Source organism: Coloeus monedula, assembly GCF_965178545.1.
Source record: "Coloeus monedula genome assembly, chromosome: Z".
Taxonomy (NCBI): domain Eukaryota; kingdom Metazoa; phylum Chordata; class Aves; order Passeriformes; family Corvidae; genus Coloeus; species Coloeus monedula.
In genome coordinates, this window is record NC_138822.1 from 21,173,472 (window position 1) to 21,187,917 (window position 14,446).

Here is a 14,446-nt window from a genome sequence, read left to right on the forward strand (position 1 = left end):
TCTTGCTGGAGGTGTTAACCCTAGAGGACTCCAGAGCCTCGAAATTTGGCAAACAGATGTTACTCACTTCCCCAGTTTTGGCAGACTTAAGTATATACATTCCTCTATAGACACCTTTTCAGGTGCCCTGTTTGCATCCTGTTATACAGCAGAATCGGCAAAAGATGTTTGCCATCATTTTGCAAGTGCCTTTGCAGTCTTGGGAATTCCTTCACAAATTAAAACTGATAATGGGCCAGCGTATATTTCCCAGAGAGTTGCAAATTTTCTTGCTCTCTGGGGAGTGACACACAAAACAGAGATTCCTTATTCCTCCACAGGCCAAGCTATCACTGAGTGAGCCCACTGTTCACTAAAGCGTCTTTTATTACAACAGAAAGGGGGAATGGGGAATGCTACCCCAGCTGAGCAATTACAGAAGGCATTGTATGTTTTTAATTTTTTAAATGGTTCCCTGATGGATCCCAACCCTCCGATTGTAAGGCACTTTGGGAATAACCAACAGTTAGAAGTTAAACAGAAGGCCCCAGTCCTTGTTAATGACCAAGAAACAGGTAAGATCATGGGACCTTATCCCCTCATCACATGGGGAAGGGGTTTTGCCTGTGTTTCTCCAGAGAATGGCCCAAGGTAGATCCCAGCTAAGAACGTGAGACCCTTCAGAGAATCCTTGAAAACTTCTCCTGAGGATCTTGAGGATCTTGACCACCCTGGCACACTATCAGTGGAGACCCCAGCCATTTCAGTCTCTGCCTTGGTTCCAGAGATCACAGAGGACACCTCCTCCCAACCACCAGCTCAACCAGTTTCTACTTGATTCCAGAGGACTTATCAACTTTACACCACTATTTGATTTCCGGGGACGACCCACTCCAACAGAAGTAGAAGCTGTAATTGCAGATCAAGTCTCTCTTTGTGAGCGGTATTGGAAATGGTTTAAGGAGAGACTTGGACTTGAGAATAACCCTATTCCTTGTTTTATTTGCAAAAATTATTCCCATCAGGTGTGGGTTTTGTGTCAGTGTTGAAAGTGTTAGAAGCAGTGGTATTGCATATTGCATCACCATCCTGGCAACTGTCCACAGTGTGATCTTTTGTGCTATTCTTATGGTAACTGTATCATTTTAAAATTCATGTGTGGTCATGAATATGGCTGGCTTCCCCAATGGTATTTTTGGGAGCCAGATCTGCCTGTTCAGGCTGGTCCTCTTAGTGGGACTCCTTCTCAATGAAGGAGAGGTGGTCACAATGCCACCCCTCCCAGAACACAATGTTTGGCTTACACTAGCTGAAGCTTTAAACGAGTCTACGTTGTGCCTGTCAATGACCTCCCCTGGTGACCCTTTCCAAACCTGTTTGGTTGCTATGCCCTTAGTGAAAAGTGAAGTGAATGTTTTATTCAATTTAACAGTTTGAAGAGAGTGTACTGCTGTGGGTCGAATTGAGCCGACCTGGTGGTGCCAGGAAAGTTGGCGTGAAAAGGCTGGTGAATCAGCCGGATGGTATTTTTCCAACGACAAGGGTTTAGGAGTAGATAAGGTTCTTAACGTTCTCCCTCCTCCTATGCAACCTCAAGAATTGGATATTTTTTGGTCCACACAGCCTTTTGTGTTTTTATCTAAATTATACAGTCCCAATAGAAATTTCAGAAATATAACAGTCCCAATAGAAAACTCGGCCTAGATGTTTCAGGAACAGGAATTTACGCCAATGCTTCTGCCTGGTGTAACCATACTTTGCCCCAACCAACTACTCCTGGAAGCACTGCTATGGGATTGTTAGACAACATATTTTTGATATGTGGAAACAGAGCTTGGAAGGGAATACCGGGTAAGGCCATAGGAGGTCCTTGTTGTTTTGGGCAACTAAGCATGTTTCACTCTTTTCGGGGAAACTTACGATCTTTGCACAAGCTGGTGTGAGCAAAACGCAGCACACACACATATAGCCAGGATTGTGATGATAATGTTCAATCTTGGAACCTAGGAGCCCGAGTGTTTGCCTCTATTATTCCATCTATTGGAATGGCACATGCACTAAAAACCCTGAATAACCTTGGCTGCTGGCTTGCAAAACAAACTAAAGCTACTAGCTCTGCTTTAACAGGCTTATTAACAGATGTTGATAGTGTGAGACATGCTACACTGCAGAATAGAGCTGCAATTGACTTTTTGCTTTTGGCACATGGGCATCATTGTGACGAATTTGAAGGCTTATGCTGCATGAACTTGTCTGATCACTCTTTGTCTATTCATGCTAACATACAAGCCCTTCGAGATGGTGTCACCAAATTGAGAGTTTTAAGTGATAACAACTGGCTTGGAAACATACTTGGAGGATGGAGACTCACTGGCTGGCTTAAGCATTTAGCTAAAGCAGGAATTTATATTTTAGCCATGCTGCTGCTTATGATGATTTGTCTGCCATATGTTTTGCAATGTGTTCACAGACTGATTGATAAGTCAACAAAGAAAAAGGGGGAGATGTGGAGACACAGCTAGAAAGCAGAAGTGAGAGCACTGCTAAACTCATGTCAGAAGTGGATGTGGTAACGCTGATAGGCCACAAACCATGGCAGGCAGTAGGGCCTACCAGGAAATAGCTACTATAAGGGAATGGCATGCTTGGTATGTGTTAGTGCTAGCTTGTAGTTTTGCAATGTTATTAAGAAACTTAGATATGGTTGTTATAGTGATTGCTGCTTATATAAGAATCTATTTTTAGTTACTGCTGAAAAGGTATAAATACTCAGCTCTGTTTCAATAAAATTGCTTATTGCATCCAAGCAATCTGCCCTGTCTCTTCCATTGCCGACCATCACGCGACACAAATAAGATCTAGCACAACAAAGAACACATCATAAAGTGCATTGCAGAATGTGAATTAAAAAATGCCTATTGCAGCTTTTTCCATTACCTGCTTTGATTGTTACCTCACTAAGTTTGAAATAATTCCTCGTTTTCTTGGAATCCATTACCAAATTCCATGTTTTTCTAGTTATCCTGCATGTATTTATAACTTTAAGAGCTTCTTCCCTGTTTTCACTAAGCTACAGTATTAAACTTCAGAAGCTGGCATTTTGGGGTTCGAAATTGTTTCATTCACAATATTTTCATTCATCTTTTCTGTTCAGTTTTTTGAGTTGATGATGTTTTTTCAGCCATTGGAAATAATCCTTGTTACAGCAGTATTTGATACTGTAAAATCTGTCTTCAGACCATGATCCCTTGTCATCGACAAATACTTGACCCCCTTGGTGTGCTTCTCTTTAGATATGATGAAGTCTTAAAGTAACTTCTCCCATTTTTGATACAAATTGATTTAAATTTTTTCCTCTAAATTAAAAAAAATATTTTCATACTGACAGCACTGCAAACTGCGTGCTCTGTCACATGGACTGCAGCTCTCAGAACAGCTTTCCTCATTTCTGTGATGCAGGCAGACACTGGCAGAGCCACTTGCCCAGGTCAGTTGGCGACTTTGACCTCATCCATTGGCTGGCTTGCTTATCTCACATGCCCAGTGCATCCCAGGACCCTTCCTTCCACAATATTATTGCTTTAGTGGCATTCTTGAAAATCTGAGTCTTGTTTCTGTGTTTGAGTTTTTTTAGCCCTCTGTGCTGTTTTCAGTGCAGTGTTGCCATTAGTTCATATGACTGGTAGTTGACAAGTTTCTCTTTGAAACACCCTCTTTTTCAAATTCAGTTTCCTAATTGTTTCATGGAAAAGGAGCAAGGACTCTGGCCTTCATTTTACTACTTACATTTTGGGGGGGGGGCAGGGGGGGGCATAAAAACAAAGGCAGGGTAACAGAAAGGACTCCTTTAGGGAACAAGTCCAGGCAAACAAATGAGGGATGTCTAGTTCATACTAGAAAAGTATGTCCTGGCCATGCCCCCTCATGACTCATTGCTCACTTCCTTGCTGGCAGAGCATGAGAAACTGCAAAGTCCTGGATGTAGTATAAGCACTACTGAGCAATAACTGAAACACCAGTGTGTCATCCACATTATTCTCACACTACAAGCAAAACATAGCACTGTACCAGCTAAGATGAAAATCAACTCTATCCCAGCCAAAACCACGCCACTACAGTTTCTACGCATATCTGCTTAGTATGGAGTAACCGGTCATTCTAAGGGGAGTCATGACAACTGAATATGAGTTGGTTCAATCCAGCTTATTTGGAAAGAATTAATACAAAAAGCATGCGTTATGCAGTTTTAGCCTTGTCATATTCCCTACATTTCCTTTACAGTCTCAGAGGCCATCTATGTCCATGAAGGACAATGTAACAAATGCTGAATCCACTCATCACTTTTAACTAGGTCTGTAGCCTTCTACAGACTAGACACATTGACAGTCATTAACTAAATGCAGTCCAAGACTGTTTTAATTATATGGCCACTTATGCATTTTGTAGGGGACTGTTGTTTCATAAACCACGTTCTTTCTCTACATTTTACCAGACATGGGTAAAGTCTGAGTTTTTGAGGATATTTTATGAAACTAACTTCTACTGCATCTGAGTGTTTCAAATTTACCTTCACTTAGTCCACATAAGTAAATTATTTTTTTGCTTAAATTGTGAACTGAAATGAAAGGAAAGCAGTTTTAATAATCTTGGATGCACAACTGAAAGATGCATTCTTCTGTGGGTTAAGAGCTGTCTGGATGACTGGGCCCAGAGCGTGGTGGTATATCCAGTTGGCAGCCAGTCACTGGTGGCGTTCCTCAGGGATCAGTGTTGGGCCCTGTCCGGTTTAGTATCTTCATCGATGATCTGGATGAGGGGATTGAGTCCACCATCACCAAATTTGCAGATGACACCAAGCTGGGAGAAAGTGTTGATCTTCTGGAGGGTAGAAGGGCTCTGGGATGGACCTGGACAGGCTGGATTGATGGGCCAAATCCAACGACAGGAGGTTTAGTAAGACCAGGTGCTGGGTCCTGCACTTTGGCCACAACCTCCTGCAGTGCTACAGGCTGGGGACAGAGTGGTGGGACAGTGGCCAGGCAGAAAGGGACAGTGGCAGACTGAACAAGAGCCAGCAGTGTGCCCAGGTGGCCAAGAAGGCCAAGGGCATCCTGGCCTGTGTCAGGAATAGTGTGGCCAGCAGGACCAGGGAAGTGATTCTTCCCCTGTACTTGGCACTGGTGAAGTCACACCTCTAATACTGTGCCCAGTTCTGGGCCCCTCAATTTAGGAAGGATGTTGAGGTGCTGGAGCATGTCCAGAGAAGAGCAACAGAGCTGGTGAAGGGTCTGGAGCACAAGTCCTATGAAGAGCACCTGAGGAGCTGGGGCTGTTTAGCCTGGAGAAAAGGAGGCTCAGGGGAGACCTTATCACTCTCCACAACTGCCTGAAAGGAGGATGTAGCCAGGTGGGGGTTGGTCTCTTCTCTCAGGCAACAGCAACAAGACAAGAGGACACAGTCTTAAGCTGCACGGGGGGCGGGGTTAGGCTGGACATTAGGAAGAATTTCTTCACAGAAAGAGTGATGGAGCATTGGAATGGTCTGGCTGGGGAGGTGGTGGAGTCACCATTCCTGGAGGTGTTCAAGAAAAGACTGGATGTGGCACTCAGTGCTATGGTTTAGTTGACAGGGTGGTGTTAGGTGATAGGTTGGACTTCATATTGCTAAAAAGTGAGCTCAAGAACCTTACCAGACATTCATAGAATCAGAGACTCAGAACAAGGGTTGGGCTGGAAGGGACCTTAAAGATGATTTTGTTTCAACCCCTCTGCCATGGGCAGGAAACCTTGCACTAGGCCAGGCTGCTCAAAGCCCTGTCCAACCTGGAATTCAACAGGCAGGCAGATCAGTATTTTTGCTAGTATTAGCCTATTACTGGTATTATTGTAGCTCACAGAAGTCTGTGAGATACCATAACTCCACAATTCTACACACAAACAGAAGATAAAAGTCCAGCTTCCAGCAAAAGCTATTAATTACACACTACCTCTGGTTCCTCCTTACTCTGATATTTGGAGTTTTGGGGTCAGTCCCACAATGAGTCTTGGAAACCTGCCCTTTCAAACTGCTACCTCTTTGTAATAGGAAGATCTTCAGATCTGCAGTCAGATCTTCGTAGGTCAAGCATCTCCAAACCCACAACATCGTCATGACTTCATTTCATAAAGTTGCCCTCCTTAAATCCTTCCCTGGATCTGTAATTACAAAAGGCTGTATCAAGATCAGAGACACAGCACATTTTTAGCTTTACTATTTACACAAACTGTCCATGAAACTTGATCTATACTCCTATATTCTACTGGTTTAATTTTGTTATTGTTTGGGACGTGGGACTTATTTTTTGTGGGTACTGCAAGAGATGGAGAATGATGGTGAACCAGATTAAGACCCCAATAAAAAACACCGACTGCTTTTAATGTGAGTCGGTACTAACCTGGTTCACTTTGCAATTTAGCAGTACTTGCAATGAGAGACGGAATGAACTCCAAATGAGAGGACAGGATTGCTTACATCAATATGGTATCCTTAATGTCTCACTGAAAGACCCACATCTAAGCACCAGTTTTTTCTAACATGGGAAATACAGGGAAAATAGTCTCAATATGCGAGGCTCAAACATAACTTCCAAAATGTAAACAGACTAGTTCTCCAAGACATTGTAATATCTTCTGCACTGAAGAAGAAAAGTATTTCACTTGTTCCTTCCTTAGGTATTGCAGAAAACACTGCAACATGTTGCCCAGAGAGGTTGTAGATGTCCCATGCTTGGGATACATCCAAGGTCAGGCTGGCCAGGGCTCTGAGCAACCTCATCAGTTTGAAGATGTCTCTGTGCATTGCAGCGGGGCTAGGACTAGACGGCCTTTAAAGGTTCCTTACTACCCAAACCGTTCCATTGAGAGAAGAAATACAAGGTTACTGCATTGGGTCATTAGAGAGCAGCTGGGAGACACCTTGATGAAAAATGTTTCTCCCACATAGACCTGTCCATAGCTCTAGTTTGCTAAATTTCGCTATCAGTCATGATTGGGATATAAGAGGGGATGAAACATTTCAGCTGCACACATGGTTATGTGACATTTTGCAGATGTCCTTGGGACAGGAGCACCTCACAACCATCCTGTGTGGGCAGAACCATGAGAGCATTTGCCACGATGCAGGTTGTCAGCAGTCATCTGACCAAATCTGGAGAGCTTTTCAAGGGAGGAAGATACTGTATCCTTGAAATCAAACTCAAGGCACTTCTTGCTATGCAAGAACAAAAGTGTTGGGACTGCTTGCGGCAGTCAGTGTTTTACGGTAGACCAATGCAACACGGGCCGCATGTATTTCGGAAGATGCCTGGAACATCTAATATGAAAAAATTTATCATTTTTCATATTATTACATTCCTAAGTGATCACAATGGAAAGGTGGGAGATGAAATACGACCTTCCTAGTGAGATGTACCAGGACTCGAGCAACAGCCCGAGATCTAGATGCCGCCGGTATTCGCCTGGTCTCTGTCAGCGTTGCCGGGAGCCTGCCGCCTCCCTCGTCTCTTTTTTTCCGACAGAGCTCCTCAAAAACCCGGTCTCTGGGCAGCACCCTGACAGGCTTCGCCTGCCCTCAGGTCACCGACTCAGCGCCGCGCCCACTCCCCTCATGATTTCCAGGCGAGCGGCCCGAGGGCGGCAGCCTCACCCCCGTCCCCGCCGCCCTTCGCGCTCCACTTCCGGGTTCCCCGCCGCGCCCCCGGGCGCTGACGTCACCGAGCGCGGACCCCGGAAGTGGAGCCAGCGGGGGGCGGGCGGAGCCGCGCGCGGCACTAGGCCCGGGGCGGCCGCGCGCTCCCCGTGACGGCGCTGCGCGCGCCTCGCTCCGCCGGTGACGGCGCCAGGTACGTGCGGCGGCCCGGCCCGGGCAGCGCCGCCGGCGAGGGGCGCGGGGGAGCGGCGGCCGCGGGCTTCAGGCAGGAGGGGGCGACCGGCCCCCGCGGCAGGCGAGTCGGGGTGGCGGCGCCCAGGTGCCTCTCGCAGCCCTGCACCGGGATGAAGACTGCGGACCCGCGGGCCTCCCGTGTGCTTGGCGACAGGCCCAGAGAGGCAGCGGGAGGAGACGGGGCGGCGGCGGCTGCTTGTGGCAGGGCCCCCGAGCTCTCCGCGCTGCCCACGTGGGCTGCTGGGACGGGTGTAGAAGTACCTGGATGCCCGTGTCAGTGGGGGTGCGGGGAAGTGGCCACGGTGTCACCACCCAGGAGCGGCCCCCAGGCTCTACCGAGCGCCGCGCTGTGCCTGGTGCCGCTCCACGTGTTGGCCCCTTCGCAACTGTTTCCCTATATCAAGGGTGTCACATGAACCAGAAAAGGGAATAACAGTTTCAATTTCCTACATAATTGAAGGCGTTGTTCTTCGGAATGTATCCTTACAGTCATTGCTGCAGGTTTTGGTGCTGTCAGCTGCTTTTGCAAAACAAGACTTGCCAGTTTTCTCTGCTGCTTAATGCAAGCTTCCTGTGCAGTTGTAAATGACAAAAAGTCATTTGAGCGTTGTTCTTCTGACTTAATAATATAGCTGGGCTTGAGTGGTAATTTTCATTTCAAATCTTGCTTTTCTAATTAGATGGGATTTAAAACTTTTTAGACTTAAGTTTGTTGTAGTTGTTCTGGCAGCTTAGAAAGCTGCATGAAATATTTGCCATTCCTGAGTTATCCAAATGTAGAGAAATAATTTTCCAGTTTAAATTGTTACTTTTTCTTGATTTTTGTTTGGCAGGAAGAAAACTCAAAATTTGTAATTCTAAGATGGGAGAGGTTGGGCATCTGTAGTTCCTTTCCAGAATCCATTCTCTTTTCTTTTAGAGGAACTGTGGCCTTCTTTTTTCTTTCAAAGATAAATACTGAAGCCTCTGAGAGAGAATGAATTCTTCCCTTCCAGATACCTGACTTTTAATTGTGGTGTTACATAAGCCAAGCTGCTCAGAACCATGTAAGCCAACTTACCAAGTCCTCACAAAATGTGTCTTCCACTTTACATTATTTTTGCATGGAGTTTTTGGCTAAAGTATTAAGTTTGAATGAGCAGGTCACAGATCTTGTTCAGGACATACCATAATTGGCAAAAGAAGTGTCATAAACGCAATAGCAATTACAAAGCTAACTGGATACCTCTGATCTTAATGGAACACTGATTTGGTGATTCTGAAGAGTGGGGTATTAACAAAATTTGCCTTGAAAGAAGAATAATTACCAGTAATATAACAGAAAGGTGGTGTCCTTTTAGTAACCCTTAGTATTTTCTTGGAATCTTTAAGGAGGCTGGGGGTGAAAGAGAGTGGCAGCGTGTTCTGTTAAGAACGGCAGAGCAGCTTTATGATAGCATCCTGGTTAAAGAAAACCTTCAGGTTTTAAAATTAGGTATTCTGTAATTATGTAGGAAAAGGTAAAAAAGCTCTTGCCCAGGGGAAACTAAACTCTTAACAATTGAAGATACTCAGCGGCTTGGGGTGTGTCACAGAGTGCAACCAATGTGCAAATGCAGAAAGCATGTCTTTATATGCTGCTCTAGGTTTGGAATTGAGGAGATCTGCTGTTCTGAGTGTTTCAGATATTATTTCACTTTCTTTAAAAACAACAAAAAAAGATTCTTTGCTGACAAGAGTATTGGTCTTCACAGGGTAGCTCCAGATACAAGCCCCAGGTGATGGCTGTTGCTGAAGTTGCTGCCAGTACTTACTTCCCGCATGTCTGCTGGAGGTCTGATGTGCCTACCACTTCTGGTGTTAGTGTAGGCACTCCCCAGCCCACATCTGTCAGAACACGGTGGGTTAAGACAGATGTAATATTTATTGTGTTTAAGCTGACCCGACTATTTTTGTCTGCAGTAGGTTAGCAGGTGCGGGTAGGCATAGGAATAAGATGAAAACTTCCAGCAGGCCAGCAGTACTGAGCAGCTGGAGGCAGACAAGGGCATCGTCATTTCAGACACATAGCGCACGCTCAGACTGCCCTCTGCCTTAGTGAAATACCTTTAATTATTGGAGTTTTCTCACCGGTGCCTGGATTTTGTCTGTCTTCTTGAGATTGCCTTTTCAGTGATTGTAGCCAATTATGACTATATTTAAATCTGCAAGTTGACTTGACCATGGTCTTTATTGAATTGCCTTTTATGTACTAGTTAGCAAATGTTTGGGAGAGCTTCTCCTTATAATTACTCAGTGGGGATTTATCTTTTAGAATCTCTTCTTTTAAGTTCACAACCTTCTTTCTCTTTCCCTTGAAGACTCAGCACTGACTCTGGAGGTTTTGCCCATTCCAGGCTCTATAGAAAAAGTTCTGAATACAACTCTATTGCTGGTACTTTGAATCTGACCCACTGTTCCTTTGGGGAACAATGTGCTGTCGTGACTGAGGAGTTTTTTAGATTTTCAATAGATTACTGGAATTCTTTGAAGTAAAGCATACATACAAAGAATGAATAGATATCTTTTTAAAATTTTTTCCACAAGCTTACTGAAACAAATTGGTTAACAATGGACATAAAAACATCCTCTTATGAAATTTAATACTGCTCTGTGAATTTGTTTGGTGCCTTAGAAGGATATTTTTTTCTCTTTATAAGTACATGTATCTACTTAGCCTGTAGATCAGTTTCACAGATTTGTACTGAGTAGAATTCTCAGAGTACAATTTAATAGGTTTAAATTTTTTATTTTTCATGGTTATTTTTCAGCATTTTGTGCGCTGTGTGGACTTTAAGAACTTAATATTTAACTACTAACAGCATTCCTTACACTGTTTTTTGTAATGTAGCTGAGTTTGATTGAAAGGTGAAAAGATAACGTTCACTTTTATATCATCCTTGCCTTTCTGCTCAGCTTATCATCAGTTACTTATTAGTACATTAGTTGTGGTAATGATTTTTGTTTTATGGCTGACTGCTTCTATGAATTAGACTGGGACCAAAAGTTATTTATGTCCAGCTGCAGACCCACTCTGTTAAAAAAAGTGCCCAGGGTGCAGTTTCACAGCCTGTTCACATTAGATCCCTGTTGGTGGAGTAGGCAGCACTCTTCTCTGCTTCCTGCCTATCGCTCCAAGCCATGCAGAAGATCAGCTGGCTGCATCGTGAGCCAGGTGAAGAAGCTGATCCAGCTGATACAGAACTAGAGATACAAAATTCTTCTTTCTCATTGCATCAACTTGCTCACTGGCATGAGTGCCATCATAAGTAGCAGTGATGGGACATGGAGCAGCAGCTTTAAACTAGAAGAAGTCAAATTAAAGTAGGTACTAGGAAGAAATTTTTACAATGAGGATGCTAAGACATGAGAGCAGGTTGTCCAGAGAAGCTATGGGTGCCGTGTCCTGGTAAGTGGAAGGCCAGGCAGGTGTATAAGAAATGATGTAGGACTGGACTGGAGAATCTAGAAGTAGGAGCAGGGCTGAAAGTATATCATAGGGACTTCAGCAGATCATGGATCTGCATCCTGAATCACCTTGTACTTCAGTTGGTGGAAAAGTTGGTGAAAGCCTCTCAACCAGTTTTCTGAGCAATCTGTTTCATGAATTATTTAGTAATGAATGATACTGCTGGTGAGGCTGGTGGCCTGCTCTGTGGTCTAGTGAAGTCTTCATGTAACTGCTTTTATTCTTGTTACACTCTCCTGAACAGTATTGACCTCCATGTGCATGGAACTTCTCTGGTACTACAATTTGTATTCTGTTGAGTGTATATCCAAAGAGGAAAGATGAGCCATGTAAGACTTTATGAAGCTAATTTTAGGTGTTTCTGTATTCTTCTAGGTTCCTGTTGGCCAGCAGAAATTAAGGAGACCAATCTGTGATGAGCTTGCTATATAGACATTTGACTACTATAGGTATTGATTTTTAATACTTAGGTGAAATAAGTATTGTCTTAGCAACCATACTATTAGCTGAATCAATATATTTAGTATGGTGGTTAATTTAAGAAACTCTTCTATTAGCAAACAGTTTCTATTCTGTGTTGTGGTTTAACCTCAGTTGACAACTAAGTACTGTCAGCTTTTTGGTCACTTCCTTCCCCTTTCCATCTGCCCCAGTGGAATGGGAAGTGAATTAAGAAAAAAATGTGCAACTTTTGGATTGAACTAAAAGCAGTATAATAATTGAAAGAAAACAAAATACAATACTATTAATGATACTAATAATTGTAATGAAGAGGACAGAGAGAGGGAAATAAAACTCAAGACAGACAAGTAGTGTGCAGTACAGTTGATTACCACCTGCTGACTAATACGTAGCCCATCCCTCAAGAGCCATCATCCCCCTTCTGGGTACCTTCCCCTGTTTATATACTGGCCATGATGTTCTGTGGAATGTCACTTTGGCTTGTGTCACCTGTCCTGGCCATGCTCCCTCTCTGCTTTTTGTGCAACTCCTCACTAGCAGAGCATGAGACACAGAAAAGTCCCGGGCTTGGGATAAGCACTGCTTGACAGTAGCCAAACCATCCAACATTATTCTCATCCTGAATACCAAACACAGCTATACTAATTCTAAGCCAGCCAAAACCAGGACACTCAGGAGGCAGATGTAAGAATTTTCCTTATTGCATATCTAGAAGGAGATGATAATTAAAATAAGAATTGGCTGTACACATTGTCAATTGTACTGCAAGTTAGCTGGTTCCAGCGTTGACTGGAAGCACCAGTAATGTTAGTGGCTTTTTTTCTCGACGCTTGTGCATTTAAAGTCAGGCCCATCATACTGTATTTTTCCAGCTTCTGCTTTTTTTAGTGTTGGTAGTTATCAGTTCGTCATAAGGAATTTTACTACAAATTTCAAGTCAACATTTAAGCTAATTTTTTTTTTTGAGAGGGATGTACTGAAAATGTTTTTGGTTGTGTTGAAAATATTCTTGATTACTCTTAAGTACCCCTAAGCAACTCCAAGATGTAGATAAAAAGTATGAAATTTAATAGGAAGATAGCTTTGGAAATTGTGAACTGTTTCCCAAGGTTGCTGGTCTGGATTTGTCTGAATTACAAGCTTCATAAAGTTGCCATTTTCCACTTGCGGTACATCTTTTAAGGTACTTAATTTGAATTCTCTGGACATTTCAGCTGGAATGTACATATTCTGCTGACTGATTGAGCTTTCTTCACTGTGTCAGCTTTATGCCGTGTCTATAGTTAAAGCTCTTGGTGGGACATGGCAAGAAGTGTTCTCTGGTTTCTTGTCATCCTTTGACTGAGGTATATTTTCTCTTAGCAGTAGGCATAGTGGACCCCTCATTGTCTTGTTTTAGGTGCATGAAGAGAGGTGGTTTATTGTGCTTTGGAGCTGTTTTATACTTTGTCTTGGTTTTTGGAGTAATAACTGCTTGTTTGAGAATATAGCCAAGGTAATTCTGATTGATCATGTTGTCAGAGTGCCAGGTACTCTCCAGGTTGTCTTCAATGCTGTGTTGAAGACCAAACCTAACAAATAATGTAGTGCTTATAGTTTCTTTTGAAGTCCTGCAAGCCAGGCTTTATAAAGCCTTGAAATGCACATTTGAGTGGCTGTCACGTTTTAGCATACAATACATGCAAATCTAAGTCTCCTTGTTTAACTTAAGATAGTAAACCATGTTCTTGCTTTGCATCTTATCTTCTTTTCTGAGGAACAATGTATAGCAAATCTTGAAAACATCTTGCTTTTTTTCCTAACAAATGGGCATCTCATTCCTCTTGCAGAACATACGTGTTACAAACCCACCTCAAGAAGGAAAATGTTAAGTGGGCTAGATTTAAATAAATACAGGCACCGCAGTCGAAAGGAAGTCTGAAGGTATTTCGAAGAAGAAATTTGTTAACAGGAAGCCTTCATAGTGAAAGAGCTGTTACATAAAAGCATTATTAAAATTTGGTGAAATGAGGGATAAACAAGTGTGCTCATGCACACAGTCTGTATGTCTTGAATAATGACCATTGTACTGAAAGAGTATCTCCCTACTGAAGCATATGATTCAGTCTTGTGAAATAAAATCTGAACATAGGAGAATTCTGTGTCTGTATGTTGGTATCTCCCGTGCTGCAGGAATGTGTTAACATAGCCTACCTGTAAGCCAAGGAGGAAGATCTCAGAACCAGCACAGCCATCACAATCAAAGCTACTATTAATGAAAACTTGCATTCAATACATGCTATCCATAAGTCAAAAATTGGTGGCAGTTTCCTGATACTTTACTTTAAATGTTTGCATTTTCAAAAAGCAGAGTTTGAATTTTGGAAGCATAAACTATTTCCTACCACAGTGATCACTTCTTGAGTCCTTCTTTTGCTTTCTCTATATTTCTTTCTTGGCCATGTGGCAAATCAGACTAAAAAATTTTTAAGCAGCAGCTGTATTCCTGTTCTGTCACCTCAGTTGTACCAGGTAATGAACTAAATCTGAAAATTGATAAATTGAAAGTATACTCTTTAAAAAAAGGAGGAGGTGAGGGGAAAGAAAGAAAGGAAGGT

General features: G+C 43.1%; 1 protein-coding gene across 2 annotated transcripts in view; it reads left to right on the forward strand.

The window, feature by feature from the left end:
• The first annotated feature begins 7,757 nt into the window (after positions 1-7,757).
• The window catches only part of ARB2A (ARB2 cotranscriptional regulator A), a 264,440-nt gene continuing 257,751 nt past the window's right edge, over positions 7,758-14,446 (forward strand). The window contains exons 1-2 of one of the 2 annotated variants that reach the window (XM_082301824.1): positions 7,792-7,859; positions 9,634-9,779. The gene's annotated coding sequence lies outside the window, so the exon portion shown is untranslated. Of the gene's footprint in view, positions 7,860-9,633; positions 9,780-14,446 lie in introns of both variants that reach the window. The other variant, XM_082301823.1, reaches the window with a different exon arrangement.